This window comes from Rhinoraja longicauda, chromosome 2 (genome assembly GCF_053455715.1).
Source record: "Rhinoraja longicauda isolate Sanriku21f chromosome 2, sRhiLon1.1, whole genome shotgun sequence".
Lineage (NCBI taxonomy): Eukaryota > Metazoa > Chordata > Chondrichthyes > Rajiformes > Arhynchobatidae > Rhinoraja > Rhinoraja longicauda.
The window spans coordinates 13,165,559-13,188,578 of NC_135954.1; the positions used below are offsets into that span (position 1 = coordinate 13,165,559).

Consider the following 23,020-nt stretch of genomic DNA (forward strand, 5'->3'; position numbering starts at 1 on the left):
CATTGCATGGGAGGATGTCGTGACAAATGGGAATGGCTATTGCTGGAGATGGATGCAAAGCTTGAACTGAATCGGTAAGCCGTGGAAGGGCAGTCCTTGAGGGGGGAAGGGGGGAGATAGGAAGAAAGGTGGACGATATTTTTGTGGTGGCATCTCATTGAAGATAGTTAAAGTTAGCGGATGATTGATCAATTACGTGTGGAAGCCAGTCGGGCGGAAGACAAGGAGAAACCTTGTTCGAAAATGCGAGGAGCTCTGGATGGGACTGGAAGTGTGGAAAATGGAGTCGGTACACCTGTCACTTGTGATAAAGATGATGCAGAGAAGAGTAATGAGCAACAATAAACAATGGGGAAACCTGCTGAAGGTGATGCCGTTGAATACTAAGGCCGAGGGATCAGAAGGTCATAAGGTATAGGAGTAGAATTAGGCCATTCGGCCCATCAATCTATTCCGCCATTCAGTCATGGCTGAACTATCTCTTCCTCCTAACCCCATTCTCCTGCCTTCTTCCTATAACTTCTGACACCTGTACTAATCAAGAATCTATCTATCTATGCCGTAAAAATATCCACTGACGTGGCCTCCACATCCTTCTGTGGCAAAGAATTCCACAGATTCACCACCCTCTGACTAAATAAATTTCTGCTCCCTAAAAGAACGTCCTTTAATTGACTGAGGCTATGACCTCTAGTCCTAGACTCCCCCACTTGTGAAAACATCCTCTCCACATCCGCTCTATCCAAGAATAACATGGATAAGGCGCTGCTGGAGACCCCATGGAGGACATGTGCACTGATCGGACCCATTTTGGAGGGTAGCTGGTTGAGTCTCTATTTGAAGGAGGGTGATGGGCCTTCAGGCCACCTTGGTGTGGGATGAAGATGTAGTTGCACTGGGTTCACTTGCTGAAGATAAGTGGTTTGGAACTAGGTGACGTCTGATGTGTCAGGGAGGAGGTTGAAGGCAGTTATGCAAGGGTAGGAAAACTATACAGCTGGAGACTATAGAGGGAAGATCTCCCAAATAAATTAGGTCAGAGACTATCAGGGGCACGATGCCTGATGTTCAGAGGTGATTTTATGGTCCAGGGGAAGACATGGGGTGTAATAGGAATGCCAATATTTAACCTCTGAGGTAGAGGTCAGTTTTCCAAAAGGCATTGCCCATGTCAGCAACTTTGATGACAAAGATTCCCTTGATCCCCTCAACTAGCCCAATTTTTGGAAGAGAGGTAGAAGGGTGTTTTGGACAAGTTTGCAGGTTCTCCCCATGACCTGCGCGGGTTTTCTCCGGAAGATAGACACAAAAAGCTGGACTAACTCAGCGGGACAGGCAGCATCTCTGGAGAGAAGGAATGGGTGACGTTTCACGTCGAGACCCTTCTTCTTCTGGGAGCTCCGGTTTCCTCCCACACTCCAAAGACGTACAGGTTTGTAGGTTAATAGGCTTGGTAAAATTGTAAATTGTCCACAGTGAGTGTAGGATTGTGTTAGTGTGGGCACTTAGTGCGGGTTGAGACTCTTCTTCAGACTGAGAATCTGTTCCCATGCAAATGTCTCCACAAATGACAATTCCTGCGGTTAATGCTTTTAACACAATTTGACAAAGACTCACCAGGCATCTCAATGAAGCACTTTACAAGCTAATTCTTCAATATTCAAAGCATTTAATAATTCATACCAAAGAACAGATTGGTATTGTAGTATAGACTTCATAGATGCCACAATATAAAACTGCAACCTCTGTGGGCGTAGCCTTTGTGAAGAGGTAGCCAGCTAGTCCTCTTTCCGCACAATGACGGTAGTGTAAATTCAGTCATTTGTTAAAGGCCTACAAAAGAATAAATCTCACAAATGATTTTAGAACTTGTGCAAAGTTAACCCCAATCATTAAGTGATAAATTCAATCTCATTTATTCCCAAGGAGAATTTAAATTCCATCATAAACATAAGGCACAAAATGCGGGAGTTACTCAGGCAGCATCTCTGGATAGAAGGAATGGGCGACATTTTGGGTCGAGACCCTTCTTCAGACTGAGAGTCAGGGGAGAGGGAGACACAGAGATATGGAAGCGTAAGTTATGAAAAAAAGACATCAAAGGGGATAAGATTGAGGAAAATGTATAGATCATTATTAGCTAGAGAAAGGTAACAACGAAGCATACAAAGATAAAAGGTAATCAGGAAGACAGTCAGACTGGTCAGAGAACTAGGATGGGGTAGGGATGGAGAGAGAGGGAAAGCAAGGGTTACATGAAGTTACAATACCCCAGTGTGGTCCCACTAGGGCCCTGTACAACTGCAGTAGGACCGCCTTGCTCCGATACTCAAATCCTCTCGCTATGAAGCCCAACATGCCATTTGCTTTCTTCACTGCCTGCTGTATCTGCATGCTTACTTTCAGTGACTGATGCACTAGGACGCCCAGGTCTCGTTGCACCTCCCCTTTTCCTAATCTGACACCATTCAGATACTAATCTGCATTCTTGTTCTTGCCACCAAAGTGGATAACCTCATAGTTATCCATATTGTTCTGCATCTGCTATGCATCTGCCCACTCATCCAACCTATCCAAGGCACCCTGCAGCCTCATAGCATCCTCCTCGCGGCTCACACTGCCACCCAGCTTTGTGTCATCCGCAAACTTGGAGATGTTACATTTAATTCCTCATTCCATCATTCTGTCTCAGCACCACTCAGAGAGCGTTTATCTGCTGAGACGATATGTGTAGAGTTTAGAAATAAGAATGATTGGCCCCTGAGTACCAAGAGGAAAATAGAGGAACAGATAGTTTTGTTTATTGTCATACAGTACAATCATGTATTGTCATTGAGGTACAGTGAAAAGCCTTTGTTGCGTGCTAACCAGTTAGCGAAAGACAATACATGATTACAATCGAGCCATTCACAGTGTACAAATAAATAATAACGGGAATAACGTTTAGTTCATTGCTGGCTCGAAGGGCCGAATGGCCTACTCCTGCACCTATTGTCTATTGTCTAAAAGACAGTAAAGTCCGATCAAAGATAGTCCAAGGGTCTCCAATGAGACAGAAAGTAGTACAGGACTGCTCTTTAGTTGTGGTAGGTTGGTTAGATGCGGTAAGATATGTATGCAAAGATGCTAAATCAACAGGGTTGTCTTAGTGGGTGACTAAATTCCCCAAAATTGACTGGGACTTAGAAGATAAAACTGTACAGCCCGGGAACAGGCCCTGAAGTCCACAATGTCAATGCTGAACAGGATGCCAACCTTCATCTGCATGCACATAATCCATATCCCTCCATTCCCTGCATATCCTTTACAATTTTTCAACACATCATGTTTAGTAACATAAGAAAATAACTGCAGATGCTGGTACAAATCGATTTATTCACAAAATGCTGGAGTAACTCAGCAGGTCAGGCAGCATCTCGGGAGAGAAGGAATGGGTGACGTTTCGGGTCGAGACCCTTCTTCAGACTGAAGAAGGGTCTCGACGCGAAACGTCACCCATTCCTTCTCTCCCGAGATGCTGCCTGACCTGCTGAGTTACTCCAGCATTTTGTAAATAAATGTTTAGTAACATGATTAGTTTATTATCGCAGGTACTGAGACACAATGAAAAACTTTTATTTACGTGCTACCCAGTCAAGGAACAGACTATACATGAATACAATCAAGTCTTCCCCAGTGCACAGATAAAGGTTAACTGGACACTGTAAATTGTCCTAAACGTGTAGGTTCATAAGCTCATGTTATAAGCACAGAATTAGGCCATTCGGCCCATCGAGTCCACTCCGCCATTCAATCATGGCTAATCTATCTTTCCTGCTCAACCCCATTCTCCTGCCTCCTCTCCGTCACCTTTGAAATTACTATTCAAGAACCCTTACTAATCAAAACAATATCAATCTCCGTTTTAAACATACCTAATTACTTGGCCTCCACGGCCGTCATGGCAATGAATTCCGCGGGTGGGTATCAGAATATTGAAGGGCCGGGTGGTTGACAGAAATGGATGTTCTTCAGGATGGTCTACACTTCATCAAGTTCTGTATGCTGGGAAAACAGTTGCTCCTTCTTATCATCTTGTACTAAAGTGACCAGCCCAAAGTCCAATACCAAAATTGCAATGCAACACTTATGAATTCTTATGAATGTAATGCTACGGTGGTTATGGGAGATTTCAACATGCAGATAGACTGGGAAAATCAGGTTGGTACTGGACCCCAGGAAAGGGAGTTTGTGGAGTGCCTCCGAGATGGATTCTTAGAACAGCTTGTACTGGAGCCTACCAGGGAGAAGGCAATTCTGGATTTAGTGTTGAGTAATGAACCTGATTTGATATGGGAACTCGAGGTAAAAGAGCCATTAGGAGGCAGTGATCATAATATGATAAGTTTTAATCTACAAATTGAGAGGGAGAAGGGAAAATCGAAAGTGTCAGTATTACAGTATAGCAAAGGGGATTACAGAGGCATGAGGCAGGAGCTGGCCAGATTTGACTGGAAGGAGGCCCTCGCAGGGAAGACGGTGGAACAGCAATGGCAGGTATTCCTGGGAATAATGCAGAAGTTGCAGGAGCAATTCATCCCAAAGAGGAGGAAAGATTCTAAGGGGAGTAAGAGGCACCCGTGGCTGACAAGGGAAGTCAAGGACAGCATAAAAATAAAAGAGAATAAGTATAATATAGCAAATAAGAGTGGGAAGCCAGAGGATTGGGACTCTTCTAAAGAGCAACAGAAGATAATTAAAAAGGCAATACGGGGAGAAAAGATGAGGTACGAAGGTAAGCTGGCCAATAATATAAAGGAGGATAGTAAAAGCCTCATTAGGTATGCGAAGAGGAAAAAAATAGTTAAGGCAAATGTGGGTCCCTTGAAGACAGAAGCAGGGGAATTTATTACGGGGAACAAGGAAATGGAAGATACAAACAATCTCCCAGATGTTCTAGTGGCCAGAGATCCTAGGGTGACGGAGGAACTGAAGGAAATCCACATTAGGCAGGAAATGGTGTTGGGTAGACCGATGGGACTGAAGGCTGATAAATCCCCAGGGCCTGATGGTCTGCATCCCAGGGTACTTAAGGAGGTGGCTCTAGAAATCATGGACGCATTGGTGATAATTTTCCAATGTTCTATAGATTCAGGAACAGTTCCTGTGGATTGGAGGGTAGCTAATGTTATTCCACTTTTTAAGAAAGGAGGGAGAGAGGAAACAGGAAATTATAGACCAGTTAGTCTGACATCAGTGGTGGGGAAGATGCTGGAGTCAATTTTAAAAGACGAAATTTCGGAGCATTTGGATAGCAGTAGCAGGATCGTTCCGAGTCAGCATGGATTTACGAAGGGGAAATCATGCTTGACTAATCTTCTGGAATTTTTTGAGGATGTAACTAGGAAAATGGACAGGGGAGAGCCGGTGGATGTAGTGTACCTTGACTTTCAGAAAGCCTTCGACAAGGTCCCACATAGGAGATTAGTGTGCAAAGTTAGAGCACATGGTATTGGGGGTAGAGTACTGACATGGATAGAAAATTGGTTGACAGACAGAAAGCAAAGAGTGGGGATAAATGTGTCCCTTTCAGAATGGCAGGCAGTGACTAGTGGGGTACCGCAAGGCTCGGTGCTGGGACTCGCAGCTATTTGCAATATACATTAATGACTTGGATGAAGGGATTAAAAGTAACATTAGCAAATTTGCAGATGACACAAAGCTGGGGGGCAGAGTGAACTGTGAGGAAGATACTATGAGGTTGCAGGGTGACTTGGACAGGCTGTGTGAGTGGGCAGATGCATGGCAGATGCAGTTTAATGTGGATAAGTGTGAGGTTATCCACTTTGGTGGCAAGAATAGGAAGGCAGATTATTATCTGAATGGTGTCAAGTTAGGAAAAGGGGACGTACAACGAGATCTGGGTGTCCTAGTGCATCAGTCACTGAAAGGAAGCATGCAGGTACAGCAGGCAGTGAAGAAAGCCAATGGAATGTTGGCCTTCATAACAAGAGGAGTTGAGTATAGGAGCAAAGAGGTCCTTCTGCAGTTATACAGGGCCCTAGTGACACCGCACCTGGAGTACTGTGTGCAGTTTTGGTCTCCAAATTTGAGGAAGGATATTCTTGCTATTGAGGGCGTGCAGCGTAGGTTTACTGGGTTAATTCCCGGAATGGCGGGACTGTCGTATGTTGAAAAACTGGAGCGACTAGGCTTATATACACTGGAATTTAGAAGGATGAGAGGGGATCTTATTGAAACATATAAGATTATTAAGGGGTTGGACAAGTTAGAGGCAGGAAACATGTTCCCAATGTTGGGGGAGTCCAAAACCAGGGGCCACAGTTTAAGAATAAGGGGTAGGCCATTTAGAACAGAGATGAGGAAAAACTTTTTCAGTCAGAGAGTTGTAAATCTGTGGAATTCTCTGCCTCAAAAGGCAGTGGAGGCCAATTCTCTGAATGCTTTCAAGAGAGAGCTAGATAGAGCTCTTAAGGATAGCGGAGTCAGGGGGTATGGGGGGAAGGCAGGAACGGGGTACTGATTGAGAATGATCAGCCATGATCACATTGAATGGTGGTGCTGGCTCGAAGGGCCGAATGGCCTACTCCTGCACCTATTGTCTATTGTGAGGTCCAACTTTAAATGCCTACATAACTAGGATCCACTGATGAAGAAGTTAGGAAGACTTATCTTTAACTTACGATGACATACTCAAAGAAGTTGAACTTGTGGACCCTACTGAAAATTAGATTGAGGGGGGCGCACGATCAGTTCACCAAAGGCGATTACTCATTTTTATCCAGTGTTAAAGGATTTAGAGTTTTACCCACTGCTGATGCCAAGCTAAACATTGTAGCTTGTGTTCAATTGTAGAGCCAAGGCTTTACATCTGTGGCCATCCAGTCAGTCAACGCAATCTTCCACATCTGAAAATGCTTGGAAGATTACATTCAGAGCTCTCTACTATTTTCTCTCTGAAACTGTTTCATGTTCCAGACTAAGGCCATCTGGGTTGGCTGCTCTTCACCATGTTCCACTGAACGCTGGCTGGTATTACTTCCTTAATGTGCAGTCGTGTCTCATATAAAGTTCAAATAGCAATCAAACACGACTGCGAGCTGATTGCTCATAAATACGCTCAAACCCAGGTATACATGGACATATTCATTGTGCAACAAATCCTTGGAAACTGGACTGAGTACAGTTACAGGCACAAAACCAGGCCGTTCAATCTCTTAAACCTTTTGTGCTGTATTACAGCTCATCCATTTAACCACCTTGGTGGTTAAAGAATGGATCGACTGGGCTTATATTCACTGGAATTTAGAAGGATGGGACATGTACTGTACAATTCTTAAGGGATTGGACAGGCTAGATGCAGGAAAAATGTTCTCGATGTTGGGGGAGTCCAGAACCAGGGGTCACAGTTTAAGAATAAGGGATCGACCATTTAGGACTGATTTGAGGAAAAATGTTTTCACCGAGAGAGTTGCGAATCTGTGGAATTATTTGCCACAGAAGGCAGTGGAGGCCAATTCACTGGATGTTTTCAAGAGAGAGTTAGATTTAGCTCTAAGGATTAAAAGAATCAAGAGATATGGGGAAAAAGCCTTCATAACAAGAGGAGTTGAGTATAGGAGCAAAGAGGACCTTCTGCAGTTGTACAGGGCCCTAGTGAGACCGCACCTGGAGTACTGTGTGCAGTTTTGGTCTCCAAATTTGAGGAAGGATATTCTTGCTATTGAGGGCGTGCAGCGTAGGTTTACTAGGTTAATTCCCGGAATGGCGGGACTGTCGTATGTTGAAAGACTGGAGCCACTAGGCTTATATACACTGGAATTTAGAAGGATGAGAGGGGATCTTATTGAAACATATAAGATTATTAAGGGGTTGGACACGTTAGAGGCAGGAAACATGTTCCCAATGTTGGGGGAGTCCAGAACCAGGGGCCACAGTTTAAGAATAAGGGGTAGGCCATTTAGAACAGAGATGAGGAAAAACTTTTTCAGTCAGAGAGTTGTAAATCTGTGGAATTCACTGCCTCAAAAGGCAGTGGAGGCCAATTCTCTGAATGCTTTCAAGAGAGAGCTAGATAGAGCTCTTAAGGATAGCGGAGTCAGGGGGTATGGGGGGAAGGCAGGAACGGGGTACTGATTGAGAATGATCAGCCATGATCACATTGAATGGTGGTGCTGGCTCGAAGGGCCGAATGGCCTACTCCTGCACCTATTGTCTATTGTGAGGTCCAACTTTAAATGCCTACATAACTAGGATCCACTGATGAAGAGGTTAGGAAGACTTATCTTTAACTTACGATGACATACTCAAAAAAGTTGAACTTGTGGACCCTACTGAAAATTAGATTGAGGGGGGCGCACGATCAGTTCACCAAAGGCGATTACTCATTTTTATCCAGTGTTAAAGGATTTAGAGTTTTACCCACTGCTGATGCCAAGCTAAACATTCTAGCTTGTGTTCAATTGTAGAGCCAAGGCTTTACATCTGTGGCCATCCAGTCAGTCAACGCAATCTTCCACATCTGACAATGCTTGGAAGATTACATTCAGAGCTCTCTACTATTTTCTCTCTGAAACCGTTTCATGTTCCAGACTAAGGCCATCTGGGTTGGCTGCTCTTCACCATGTTCCACTGAACGCTGGCTGGTATTACTTCCTTAATCTGCAGTCGTGTCTCATATAAAGTTCAAATTGCAATCAAACACGACTGCGAGCTGATTGCTCATAAATACGCTCAAACCCAGATATACATGGACATATTCATTGTGCAACAAATCCTTGGAAACTGGTCTGAGTACAGTTACAGGCACAAAACCAGGCCACTCAATCTCTTAAACCTTTTGTGCTGTATTACAGCTCATCCATTTAACCACCTTGGTGGTTAAAGAATGGATCGACTGGGCTTATATTCACTGGAATTTAGAAGGATGGGACATGTACTGTACAATTCTTAAGGGATTGGACAGGCTAGATGCAGGAAAAATGTTCTCGATATTGGGGGAGTCCAGAACCAAGGGTCACAGTTTAAGAATAAGGGATCGACCATTTAGGACTGAGATGAGGAAAAATGTTTTCACCCAGAATTATGGAATTCTTTGCCACAGAAGGCAGTGGAGGCCAATTCACTGGATGTTTTCAAGAGAGAGTTAGATTTAGCTCTTAGGATTAAAAGAATCAAGGGATATGGGGAAAAAACAGGAACGGGATACTGATTTGAGATGATCAGCCATGATCATATTTGTGCTGGCTCGAAGGGCCGAATGGCCTACTCCTGCATCTGTCTTTCTATGTTTCTCTATATGTACCAAAACGGAACAATGAATTTCTTACTTGCAGCAGCACAACAGGTTTGTAAACACCGTACTCCTATGCTTGTATTTCGCCATGGTTACAAAAGCAATTCTCAAACCGTATGTTTTCAAGCAGAGACCTGCCACTCGATTCCCCATCACCTTTCCAACATCTACCTCCACACAAGTCAAGAATGTGATGGAAGGCTCTCCACGTGCCCAGATGAGAGCCTCTCCAACAACACTCCTGAAACTCTTCCCCTCAAATCAGTAGCCGACTCGATCAGTCGTCCTAATGTAAGAAAATAACTGCAGATGCTGGTACAAATCGAAGGTATTTATTCACAAAATGCTGGAGTAACTCAGTAGGTCATGCAGCATATCAGGAGAGAAGGAATAGGCGATGTTTCGGGTCGAGACCCTTCTTCAGACTGGGTGCTGCCTGACCTGCTGAGTTACTCCAGCATTTTGTGAATAAATACCTTCGATCAGTAGTCCTAATCGATGATCTAAAAGAATCGATCGACTGGGCTTATATTCACTGGAATTTAGAAGGATGAGAGGGGATCTTATAGAAACATATAAAATTCTTAAGGGATTGGACAGGCAAGATGCAGGAAAAATGATCCTCATGTTGGGGGAGTCCAGACCCAGGGGTTACATTTTAAGAATAAGAGGTAGGCCATTTAGGACTGAGATGAGAAAAAACTTTTTCAGCCAGAGTGTTGTGAACCTGTGGAATTCTCTATCAGTGGAGGCCAATTCGCTGGGTATATTCAAGAGAGAGTTAGATATAGTTCTTAGGGCTAACAGAATCATGGGATATGGGGAGAAAGCAGGAACATGGTACTGGATGGTAGACACAAAATGCTGGAGTAACTCAGCAGGTCAGGCAGCATCTCTGGAGAGAGGGAATGGGTGACGTTTCGGGTCGAGACCCTTTCTTCAGAAGAAGGGTTTGAAGAAGGGTCTCGACCCGAAACGTCACCCATTCTTTCTCTCAATAGACAATTGAGAATAGGTGCAGGAGTAGGCCATTCGGCCCTTCGAGCCAGCACCGCCATTCAATGTGATCATGGCTGATCATTCTCAATCAATACCCCGTTCCTGCCTTCTCCCCATACCCCCTGACTCCGCTATCCTTAAGAGCTCTATCTAGCTCTCTGAAATGCATTCAGAGAATTGGCCTCCACTGCCTCCTGAGGCAGAGAATTCCACAGATTTACTACTCTCTGACTGAAAAAGTTTTTCCTCATCTCCGTTCTAAAAAAACGTTCTAAAAAAATCTCTCCAGAGATGCTGCCTGACCCGCTGAGTTACTCCAGCATTTTGTATCGACCTTCAATTTAAACCAGCATCTGCAGTCCTTTCTTACTGATTCTGAATGATCAGCCATGATCATACTGAATGGCGGTGCTGGATCGAAGGGCCGAATGGCCTACTCCTGCGCCTATTGTCTATTGTCTATTGAGAGAAAGAAATACCCCTGCACCTATTTCTAAAAGATTTACTCCATACGGGCGCTGGGCATTTCTGCCATGTACACCATTTTCAACTTGCACTGCAGAAAGACTTCTTTGACCTCGAAGTCAGGAAACTGGGTAATCGGACAGCATGCACATGTGCTGAACAAAAAACACAAGATTCCATCGCATTCATGCTCCCACATGCAGATTTAGCCCTTCCCCGTTGCTGGACCAAAATTGTGGAACTCCCCGTTAAATAGTGAAAGCACAATCGCCATCGAAGAGGCCGCAGTGGCAGCACGTTACCACCCGCTCAAGGTCAAAGAGGGTGTGCAAAAACTTGCAGCCTCACCAGTGAAATCGACATCCTGTGAATGAGTAACTTCAAAAAATAAATGTGATAGTGAAGGATGCACAAAGTAATTATTCAACAAAGAAGCACTTTCCTTATTTCTATTGCAATGTTCTTCATTTCTGTTCTTAAAATGACCACGGGGAATTAATTGTAATTCTCTGCCGCCGATCTTGTTCGAGCTGGAAATTGCCAGCACCAACTGCAAAACATTTTCTCTATTTTAATGAACCTATAATTGGTTTTTTTTTGGGTTTTTTTGTGGTTCCATTTCACTGTAACCTGTTAATTTGCACGGTGCAACTCAGGCACGATGTTTGGACAGGATGTTACTAATTACAGGCAAAAATAACTGCTGGAGGTATTCAGCGGGTCAATGCACAGAGACAACAGTACATGAATAGGCCCATAATGTCCACACCGAACATGATGCCAAGTCGGACTAATCACCTCTTCCTGCACGTGTGATCTATATCCCTCCACATTCATAAGTGCCAATGGAAAAGCCTCTTAAATGCCACTACCATATTTACCTGCAGCCACCACCCCTGGCAGCGCATTCCAGCAACCCACCAACATCTGTGCAAAAACATTCTCCCACATATCTCCTTTAAACTTTGTCTCTCTCTACCTCAAAGTTATGCCCTCGAGTTTTTTAGTCATTTCCACCCCAGGGAAAAAGGTTCTGACTGCCCACCCCATTTATACCTCTATAAGAAAATAACTGCAGATGCTGGTACAAATCGAAGGTATTTATTCACAAAATGCTGGAGTAACTCAGCAGGTCAGGCAGCATCTCAGGAGAGAAGGAATGGGTGACGTTTCGGGTCGAGACCCTTCTTCAGACTTCTTCAGTCTGAAGAAGGGTCTCGACCCGAAACGTCACCCATTCCTTCTCTCCTAAGATGCTGTCTGACCTGCTGAGTTACTCCAGCATTTCGTGAATAAATACCATTTATTCCTCTCGTGGTTTTATAAAACCAGGGCTCCCCTCAGTCTCCAAAGGATCAGGTGGCATCTGTGGAGGGAAATGGACACAATATGTTCTGGATCTGGAGCCTTCTAATTAAATAGGAAACAACTGCAGATGCTGGTTTAAATCGAAGGTAGACACAAAATGCTGGAGTAATTCAGCGGGACAGGCAGCATCTCTGGGGAGAAGGAACGGGTGAGTTTCGGGTCGAGACCCTTCTTCAGACTGAAGAGGGGTCTCGACCGGAAATGTCACCCATTCCTTCTCTCCAGAGATGCTGCCTGCCCCACTCAATTACTCCAGCATTTTGTATCTGCCTTCTAATTAAACTTGCATTACAGACAAAAGTCACAATTAGATCACCAAGCTTAAATTGAATCTTCACATTTGAAGACAGGAAACCACTTGGAATGTTTTGTTAAGTCTAACTTAAGAGGTCAAAAGTGAGCAGCTTAGAGTTATTTTAACCGTACTGATGTAACTTCTAGTTCCGACTTAATTTGTGCCAAAGAGAACTAAAACTCGGAGGAGGAAACCTCAACATCTGTTGATTAAAAAAAGCTGCCAGAGTGCTTAAACATCAATGTAGTGGTGACAGCATGCATGCTTGATGGGACATCAAGCCCAATGCAAAAGACTGCCGTCCACCCACGAGAGAAACCACAGAGGAAACTCCCCAAAGTTTGAAATGTAAAACTCTTACTGAAGTAACGTGTCGGAAGGAACTGCAGATGCTGGTTTAAACCAAAGATAGACGCAAAATTCTGGAATAACTCAGTGGGACAGGCAGCATCTCTGGAGAAAAGGAATGGGTGACGTTTGGGGTCGAGACCCTTCTTCAGATTGAAGTAACGTTTCTTGCCATGTGCACATAAGACACACACTTACCCAAAATTTCAAGAAAGGCTATTTCATCCACTTAAAGATGTTGAGCTGTGTAGCAGCAGGAACAAGTATTTTAATCTCAATTTGCCCCGGTGCACATCATTTAAGGCCTTGTGGTTTAGGACTTGATCAGACTGAAGCTTAATGCAAATTTACAACCATTTAAAGTAGCAAAAGTACTCATTCCACTAGTGGAAATAACGAACCAGTGCTGGCTTTCGAGAATAAATAGACCGTTGCTTTGGGGAATAAATAAGTTACTATTCATATGTCCTTCCACAATACTTTCATTTTTTGTACTCGCAGTCAATACAAACTTAATCGTCCCAAAATACTCACACTGGCTCCTTACAGACCATTTTAAATTCCAATTATAACATGTTATTGTAGAAGGAATAACCACACCCTGTTACATTCAAGTGCAGTATTGGCTTAATGGTGGAAATGGAGTGTATGCCTATGAAGTAACTACACCAGGAAATCCTGTCTCAAACCCATTCTCCACAAGTCGAGTCCAAATAAACGTGGTAAAACTCAGGCGTATTCCATCAACACCGCCCAACACTTTGCACAGAGCAGATCATCCTCTCGGTAACTTACGATTTCATATCCAGCCAACAAAGACCGTTTAATTTCTTTGCTCCACCGCAGGAATTCAAGAAGCTGCCACGGGCACGAAAAGTAACGACTTCAGCAATTTGAAGAGGAAGTAGGATTTACATCACAGCACTGCTCAAAAGGAAGCTGCATAACAGAACACAACACAGGCGTGTGGCATCCACAGCAATGGGCTAAAAATCACGGCTAGCAGTTACCAGCCGGTGAGTCGGGTTCGGAAGAATTCCTGAAAACAAAAATAAAATATATTAGAGCTCTACACAACATGTACATTGATTCACGAAACGTCACCTATCCCTTCTCTCCGGAGATGCTGTCTGGCCCGCTGAGTTACTCCAGCTTTTTGTGTCTATCTTCATGTCCATTGATTAAACATTTGCACAAGAGGGCATAGGTTTAAAGTGAAGGGGGAAAGATTAATAGGAACCTGAGGGGTAATGTTTTCACGCAAAGGGTGGTAGGTTTATGGAACGAGCTGCCGGAGGAGGTAGTTGGAGCAGCTAAGAAACATTTAGACAGGTACACAGATAGGACAGGTTTAGAAGAATATGGGCCAAATGTAGGCAGATGGACTAGTATAGATGGGACATGTTGGATGGTGTGGGCAAGTTGAGCCGTAGGGCCTGTTTCCATACTGTATGACTATGACTTTAAGTTGATGGCTACATTTTTAGTAATAATTCTACACCAAGTCCTTGTGGCAGAATTCTGAAAGGTGCTCTTTTCCATCTTGGAGAGATATTCTATCTGGTTGGCTAATGTTTCATTTTGACCTGATTCTGTGCAGATCTATTAAGACTATTCACATTACACCTACAATTACGAAATATAGCTATCCTTGATAATACCAACCTTAACATCACACTTCCAGGTTTGGTGAACCTTTGTTGGCGCCAAAACGTGGTGACATTTGTGTACTGCCTAGGAAAGGTCTAATATATGATTTTACTGGGTTTTATGTAAAACAAAGCATTTAACTGTACCTAGGTGCCTGTGACAATAAAGAAGAGAGACACAAAATGCTGGAGTAACTCAGCAGGACAGGCAGCACCTCTGGAGAGAAGAAATGGGTGACGTTTCGGTTTGAGACCCTTCTTCGGACCCAGAACGTCACCCATTCTTTCTCCCCAGAGATGCTGCCTGCCCCGCTGAGTTACTCCAGCATTTTGTGCCTACCTCCTGACGAACTCCTTTCCACATCTCTTTCCACATCTGGCCATCCCAACCCTGAAAATTTGCTGGAAAGGAGCTTTCAGAATTTAAATGTTATTGGGTGAGATGTGCTACAAAGAAATTAAATGGCACCGTTGTTGCCTGGAAATTAACTAGAAGAGTGCTTTGTTCAATCATACCTCTTCACCCAAATTCTCATCTGTAAAGAAAATCATAATTATAATTATAGTAATCTACATGAACTCTCATGCCAGTGACCTTAAATACTCGCAAGCCAACAGCTCAGCTAATCATGATTTAAGACAACACCCGATGGATCGTCAACAGAGATCCTTTAAGTCTAGTTTGATGTTAGATCTTATAAGAGATGCCCATATCTGCTAAGGACTAGCATTCCCAGTTCAGCCAGTTTCTCAATGAAAGCAGTGAATAGTTTTCTGGAATAGTTGCAATCTTGCTTAGTAGTGGACGACTATAAAAGTCATATACAGAAAGCACCTGATAAGGCCATCAAAAGTCTATGAAGGACATTACTGAACTAAATGGGTTTTAAAACTAGTCATTGGTAGCAGCTTAGTCCAGATTCTGGAGTACAAAAGTAACTCAGTAACATTATAATCACAGAAGGATGCCTTTAGATACATCCAAAATGCTGGAGTAACTCAGCAGGACAGGTAGCATCTCTGGAGAAAGGGAATGGGTGACGTTTCGGGTCAAGACCCAAATATGTATTTAGGTATACAAGTTTCACCAAATACACAAAACATTTTTTCTACTTCCAGCCACAGAAAAGAGCTCGCATAACCATCAAGGCCATCAGGATCAAAGGGCACCAGGATGTGCTTTATAACATATAACATATAACATATAACAACTACAGCATGGAAACAGGCCTGACCGGCCCTACCAGTCCACGCCGACCATTCTCCCTGACCTAGTCTCATCTACCTGCACTCAGACCATAACCCTCTAATCCCCTCTTATCCATATACCTATCCAATTTACTCTTAAATAATAAAATCGAGCCAGCCTCCACCACTTCCACCGGAAGCCCATTCCATACAGCCACCACCCTCTGAGTAAAGAAGTTCCCCCTCATGTTACCCCTAAACCTTTGTCCCTCAATTCTGAAGCTATGTCCCCTTGTTGGAATCTTCCCCACTCTCAAAGGGAAAAGCCTACCCACGTCAACTCTGTCCGTCCCTCTCAAAATTTTAAAAACCTCTATCAAGTCCCCCCTCAACCTTCTACGCTCCAAAGAATAAAGACCCAACCTGTTCAACCTCTCTCTGTAGCCTAAGTGCTGAAACCCAGGCAACATTCTAGTAAATCTCCTCTGTACCCTCTCCATTTTGTCGACATCCTTCCTATAATTTGGCGACCAGAACTGCACACCATACTCCAGATTCGGCCTCACCAATGCCCTGTACAATTTTAACATTACATCCCAACTTCTATACTCGATGCTCTGATTTATAAAGGCAAGCATACCAAACGCCTTCTTCACCACCCTATCCACATGAGATTCCACCTTCAGGGAACAATGCACAGTTATTCCCAGATCCCTCTGTTCCACTGCATTCCTCAATTCCCTACCATTTACCCTGTACGTCCTATTTTGATTTGTCCTACCAAAATGCAGCACCTCACACTTATCAGCATTAAACTCCATCTGCCATCTTTCAGCCCACCCTTCCAAAAGGCCCAAGTCTCTGTAGACTTTGAAAATCTACCTCACTATCAACTACTCCACCTATCTTAGTATCATCTGCATATTTACTAATCCAATTTGCCACACCATCATCCAGATCATTAATGTAAATGACAAACAACAGTGGACCCAACACAGATCCTTGGGGTACTCCACTAGACACTGGCCTCCAACCTGACATACAATTGTCAACCGTTACCCTCTGGTATCTCCCATTCAGCCATTGTTGAATCCATCTTGCAACCTCACTATTAATACCCAACGATTTAACCTTCTTAATCAACCTTCCATGTGGAACCTTGTCAAATGCCTTACTGAAGTCCATATAGACAACATCCACAGCCTTGCCCTTATCAATTTCCCTGGTAACCTCTTCAAAAAATTCAAGAAGATTAGTCAAACATGACCTTCCAGGCACAAATCCATGTTGACTGTTTCTAATCAGGCCTTGATTATCCAAATAATTATATATATTGTCCCTAAGTATCTTTTCCATTAATTTTCCCACCACAGACGTCAAACTAATAGGTCTATAATTGCTAGGTTTACTTTTAGAACCTTTTTTAAACAAAGGCACAACATGCGCAATGCGCCAATCTTCCGGCACCATCCCCGTTTCTAATGATGTTTGAAATATTTCCGTCATAGCCCCTGCTATTTCTGCACTAACTTCCCTCAATGTCCTAGGGAATATCCTATCAGGACCTGGAGACTTATCCACTTTTATATTTTTCAAAAGTGTCCGTACCTCCTCTTCTTTAATCCTCCTAATTTCCATCACTACTCTACTTGTTTCGCTTACCTCACATAATTCAATATCCTTCTCCTCGGTAAATACCGAAGAAAAGAAATTGTTTAATATCTCCCCCATTTCTTCCGGCTCAGCACATAGCTGTCCACTCTGACTCTCTAATGGACCAATTTTATCCCTCACTATCCTTTTGCTATTGACATATCTGTAGAACCCCTTGGGGTTTACTTTTACATTACTTGCCAAAGCAGCCTCATATCTTTTTTTCGCTTTTCTAATTTCCTTCTTAAGATTCCTTTTACATTCTTTATATTCCTCAAGAACCTCATTTACTCCCTGCCGCTTATATTTATTGTATATCTCCCTCTTTTTCCGAACCAAGTGTCCAATTTCCCTGGAAAACCACGGCTCTTTCAAATTATTATTCTTTCCTTTCCACCGAACAGGAACATAAAGACTCTGTACTCTCAAAATTTCACCTTTAAATATCCTCCATTTCTCTATTATATCCTTTTCATAAAACAAAAATTTCCATTTCACTCCTTTTAAATCCTTTCTCATCTCCTCAAAATTAGCCTTTCTCCAATCCAAAATCTCAACCCTTGGTCCAGATTTGACCTTCTCCATAATGATATTGAAACTAATGGCATTGTGATCACTAGACCCAAAGTGCTCCTCAACACATACCTCCGTCACCTGACCCATCTCATTTCCTAACAGGAGGTCCAACACTGCCCCTTCTCTGGTAGGCACCTCTACGTATTGCTGCAAAAAACTATCCTGCACACATTTTACAAACTCCAAACCATCCAGCCCTTTAACAGAATGTGATTCCCAGTCTATATACGGAAAATTGAAATCACCCACAATCACCACTCTGTGCTTACTACTAATATCTGCTATCTCCTTACATATTTGCTCTTCCAATTCTCGTTCCCTATTTGGCGGTCTATAATACACCCCTATAAGTGTTGCTAAACCTTTCTCATTTCTGAGTTCCACCCAAACAGCCTCCTTAATCGAGCCTTCTAGTCTGTCCTGCCAAAGCACTGCTGTGATATCCTCCCTGACAAGCAATGCAACACCCCCACCTCTTGCCCCTCCGATTCTATCACATCTGAAACAATGAAATCCTGGAATATTTAATTGCCAATCGCAACCCTCCTGCAACCATGTTTCACTGATCGCCACAACATCATACTTCCAGATGTCAATCCAGGCTCTAAGCTCATCCACCTTTCTTACAATGCTCCTAGCATTAAAATATACACATTTAAGGGACCCATCATTTCTTATTCTCAGTTTATTTCTTTTCCCTTCTTTCTCTCCTACATATTGGGTCTGAGTGTTTCCCTTTTCTGCCTCCTGCCTCACACACAGCCTATTAGCTATCTGTGTTTGAGTCCCTCCCCCCAACCGTACTAGTTTAAAGTCTCCGCAGTTATTTTAGCAAATCTCCCCGCCAGGATATTGGTTCCCCTCGGGTTCAGATGCAACCCGTCCTTTTTGTACAGGTCATACTTCCCCCAGAAGAGGTCCCAATGATCCAGAAACTTGAAACCCTGCTCCCTGCACCAGTTCCTCAGCCACGTATTTATCCTCCACCTCACTCCATTCCTATTCTCACTATCGCGTGGCACAGGCAGTAAGCCTGAGATTATTACTTTGGAAGTCCTTTTTTTTAACTCTCTTCCTAGCCCCCTAAATTCTCCTTTCAGGACCTCTTCCCTTATCCTACCTATATTGTTGGTACCTATATGTACCACGACCTCTGGCTCCTCTCCCTCCCCTATCAGGATATCCTGGACACGCTCGGACACATCCCGGACACCGGCACCAGGGAGGCAAACCACCATCCGGGTCTCCCGACTGCGTCCACAGAAACGCCTATCTGACCCCCTCACTATAGAGTCCCCTATTACTACCGCTCTCCTCTTCCTTTCCCTACCCTTCTGAGCAACAGGGCCGGACTCCTTGCCAGAGGCCCGGGCACCGTCGTTGCCCCCAGGTAGGCTGTCCCCCCCAACAGTACTTAAACAGGAGTACTTATTTCCAAGGGGTACAGCCACCGGGGTACTCCCTAGTCCCTGCCTCTGTTCCTTGCCCCCCCTAACAGTGACCCACTTGTCTACCTCCCGTGGTCTTGGAGTGACCACCTCTTTATAACTCCTATCTATAACCTCCTCACTCTCCCTGATCAGACGGAGGTCATCAATCTGCCGCTCCAGGTTCCTAATACGGTCCCTTAGGAGCCCCGTCTCGTCACACCTGGCGCAGATGTGGATGTCTGGAAGACTATCAGATTCCCAGATTCCCCACATCCGACACCCAGAACAAAAAACTGCCCTGGCACTCATACTCTCCAAACAAAGCCCCGTGCTCGGTGACTAAACCTACCGCCCGGCCGCTGCTCCAACCGCTCCAACCGCCCACCCAAAAGAACTGAGTGATCTCCTGGGAGAGGCGAAAAACCGGATAAAAAACCCAGGCCAATTTGGGAAAAAATCCGGGAAATTCCTCTCCGACCCCAAGCTAGGCGATCGAAACTTGTCCGGGAGATCACACAGGTCTTACTCCTTACTATCCCCACACAATCCCCACACACTACTTCCCAAGCAACACAGCTTGGTGCTGCTTGCTGCTGCTACTGCTGCTGCTTGCTGCTGCTATGCTGCTTGCTGCTGCTGATTGCTGCTGCTACTGCTGCTGATTGCTGCTGCTAATGCTGCTGATTACGGATTGGAGTTTAATTGGAGATCCAGCGCAGAAACAGGTCCTTCAGCCCACCGAGTCCATGCCGACCAGCGATCCCCGTACACGAACACTATCCTACACACTAGGGGCAATTTACTATTTTACTGGAGACAATTAACCTACAAACCTGTATGTCTGTGGAGTGTGGGAGGAAGCCAGAGCACCCGGAGAAAACCCACACGGTCACAGGGAGAATGTACAAACTCCATACAGACAGCACCCGATCAGGATCGAACCCGGCTCTCTGGCACTGTAAGGCAGCACCTCTACCACCGCTTCACTGTGCCGCCCTCAATTATTAATCAGTCGACTGTTATCGTTGAAAGAACACTTCGCTCGAAACGATCACTTTTGTGCAGATCGACTGTAAATTAAAGGTATTTATTCACAAAATGCTGGCATCTCAGGAGAGAAGGAATGGGTGACGTTTCCGGTCGAGACCCTTCTTCAGTCTGAAGAAGGATCTCGACCCGAAACATCACCCATTCCTTCTCTCCTGAGATGCTGCCTGACCTGCTGAGTTACTCCAGCATTTTGTGAATAAATACCTTAGATTTGTACCAGCACCTTCAGTTATTTTCTTACTCAACTGTAAATTAAGTCAATTAAGTAGATATATACCAAGGGTTTTAAAACAGGGTTTGTAGTGGCTAAAATATATATTTTTAATTAAAAACTCAGAGGGGTATGTGCCAAACGCACCCAAATGGGATTGACTTAGTTGAGGCATCTTGGTCAGCCTGCTTCCTTGTTGGATCACTCTATAACTAAAAAATGTACACGACCCTCTCTGCTGAGCAGAAACAGATATTTTGGAACTGATTTGAATGAAGGGCTCCAAAGTTGGCTTCCTGCTCTCCACTTACACAGCCGGATGCTTTGGAAAGAGAAGCAAGCAATTAATTCTCTTTTAAAAGAAGAAATAACGTAAGAAAATAAATTGCCGAATCTGCTTAATGGGTCATGAAAGGAAGCCCGTAGGCACAGCGATATACAACGGTACCAATGACTACAATGCAAGAGAAATGGGCTTGAAGTGCCAGAGATTAAGTTATCATAGCATTGGTTTTGATCGTACGAGGTGGAGAGGTATCCTGAACCAACATCTCAAAACGGGGGAAGATTATTATTTTTTTAGATTTTAGAGATACAGCGCGGAAACAGGCCCTACAGCCCACCGGGTCCGTGCCGCCCAGCGATCCCCGCACATTAACACTATCCTACACCCACTAGGGACAATTTATTTTTTACATTTGCCCAGCCAATTAACCTACATACCCGTACGTCAGGTAAGAAAGCGAATGGTATGTTAGCAAGAGGATTTGAGTATAGGAGCAGGGAGGTTCTGCTGCAGTTGTACAGGGCCTTGGTGAGACCGCACCTGGAGTATTGTGTACAGTTTTGGTCTCCTAATCCGAGGAAAGACATTCTAGCCTTAGAGGGAGTACAGAGAAGGTTCACCAGATTGATCCCTGGGACTTTCATATGAAGAAAGACTGGATAGACTAGGCTTATACTCGCTGGAATTTAAAAGACTGAGGAGGGATCTTATAGAAACATATAAAATTCTTAAGGGGTTGGAGAGGCTAGATGCGGGAAGATTGTTCCCGATGTTGGGGAAGTCCAGAACCAGGGGTCACAGCTTAAGGATAAGGGGGAAGTCTTTTAGGACCGAGATGATAAAACATTTCTTCACACAGAGAGTAGTGAGTCTGTGGAATTCTCTGCCACAGAAGGTAGTTGAGGCCAGTTCATTGGCTATATTTAAGGGGGAGTTAGATGTGGCCCTTGTGGCTAAAGGGATCAGGGGGTATTGGAGAGAAGGCAGGTACAGGTTACTGAGCTGGATGATCAGCCATGATCATATTGACTGGCGGTGCAGGCTCGAAGGGCCGAATGGCCTACTCCTGCACCTATTTTCTATGTTTCTATGTCTTTGGAGTGTGGGAGGAAACCGAAGATCTCGGAGATAACCCACGCAGGTCACGGGGAGAACGTACAAACTCCGTACAGACGGCGCCTGTAGTCAGGATCGAACCAGAGTCTCCGGCGCTGCATTCGCTGTAAGGCAGCAACTCTACCGCTGCGCCACCGTGCCGCAGTGAACTGATGAATGCAGCGGCAGACAAGCGGGCACGCAGAAAGGAGCGCAGCAACTTCAACAGACCAGAGACCACACACAGATGTGACCTTTGCGAGAGAGACTGTCACTCCCGCATTGGTCTCTTCGGCCACAAGCAACGCTGCTCTAGCCGAGGTGTGGAGCAAGCAGCCAACTAGGATGCATCACCCATGGTCAGCCATGACCGAGGGGGCCTAAGAAGGTTTTGATCACTGCAAAAAAACTCCAGGGCTTCGTCAACTAGTGCGGGATCTTCGAATGTTACAAGATACAAATGCATCCGATCGTGAAGCAAGACTGTTCATATATTTGTTAAATGTGAGCTTCAATCATAATGGCCCATAGAGCAGAGCTGGAAAACACTTCCCTCAAGATGATCACTTTTCTGCTGAGCTACAATGCTGTACACTACACTTTTTCAAATCTGTCACTCTTCATTTTCCAAGTACTTTGGAGAAACAAATAGACCAAGAATAGAAGGCCAAGTTACAAACATATCATTTTCGTCTTCATTCCTGTTAACTATTATAATTAATTTTCCCTCGCATTTTCCTTATCGCGGCTGCCTTCTAAGGAAGCATCATCTGCATGTACATGAAACACCGAAGATAGACACAAAATGCTGGAGTAACTCAGCGGGACAGGCAGCATCTCTGGAGAGAAGGAATAGGTGACGTTTCTGGTCGAGATCCTTCTTCACATCCTGTATATGAAACACCCTAGAAGTCGAAAATATCACAAGCTATCAATGGGACTCTGATAGCCTGACACACTGACAATGACAACAAGCATAGACTCAGGAAAGAAATAATGAGGCATAAAACCACAGTCGCCACATGATGACTGGATGATTGCAATGCCATAAAAATAATGAAAGGACCAGCAATCTGCTGCCTGATTCTCAACACGACACCTTTAAAGAAAAT

The 23,020-nt window shown here is 44.2% G+C and overlaps 1 protein-coding gene across 4 annotated transcripts in view; it reads right to left on the reverse strand.

The window, feature by feature from the left end:
• elmo1 (engulfment and cell motility 1 (ced-12 homolog, C. elegans)) overlaps positions 1–23,020 on the reverse strand; it is a 308,339-nt gene that overhangs the window by 275,494 nt on the left and 9,825 nt on the right. For all 4 annotated transcript variants that reach the window (XM_078415056.1, XM_078415031.1, XM_078415048.1 and 1 more), the window contains exon 2: positions 13,566–13,809. The gene's annotated coding sequence lies outside the window, so the exon portion shown is untranslated. The remainder of the gene's footprint in view (positions 1–13,565; positions 13,810–23,020) is intronic.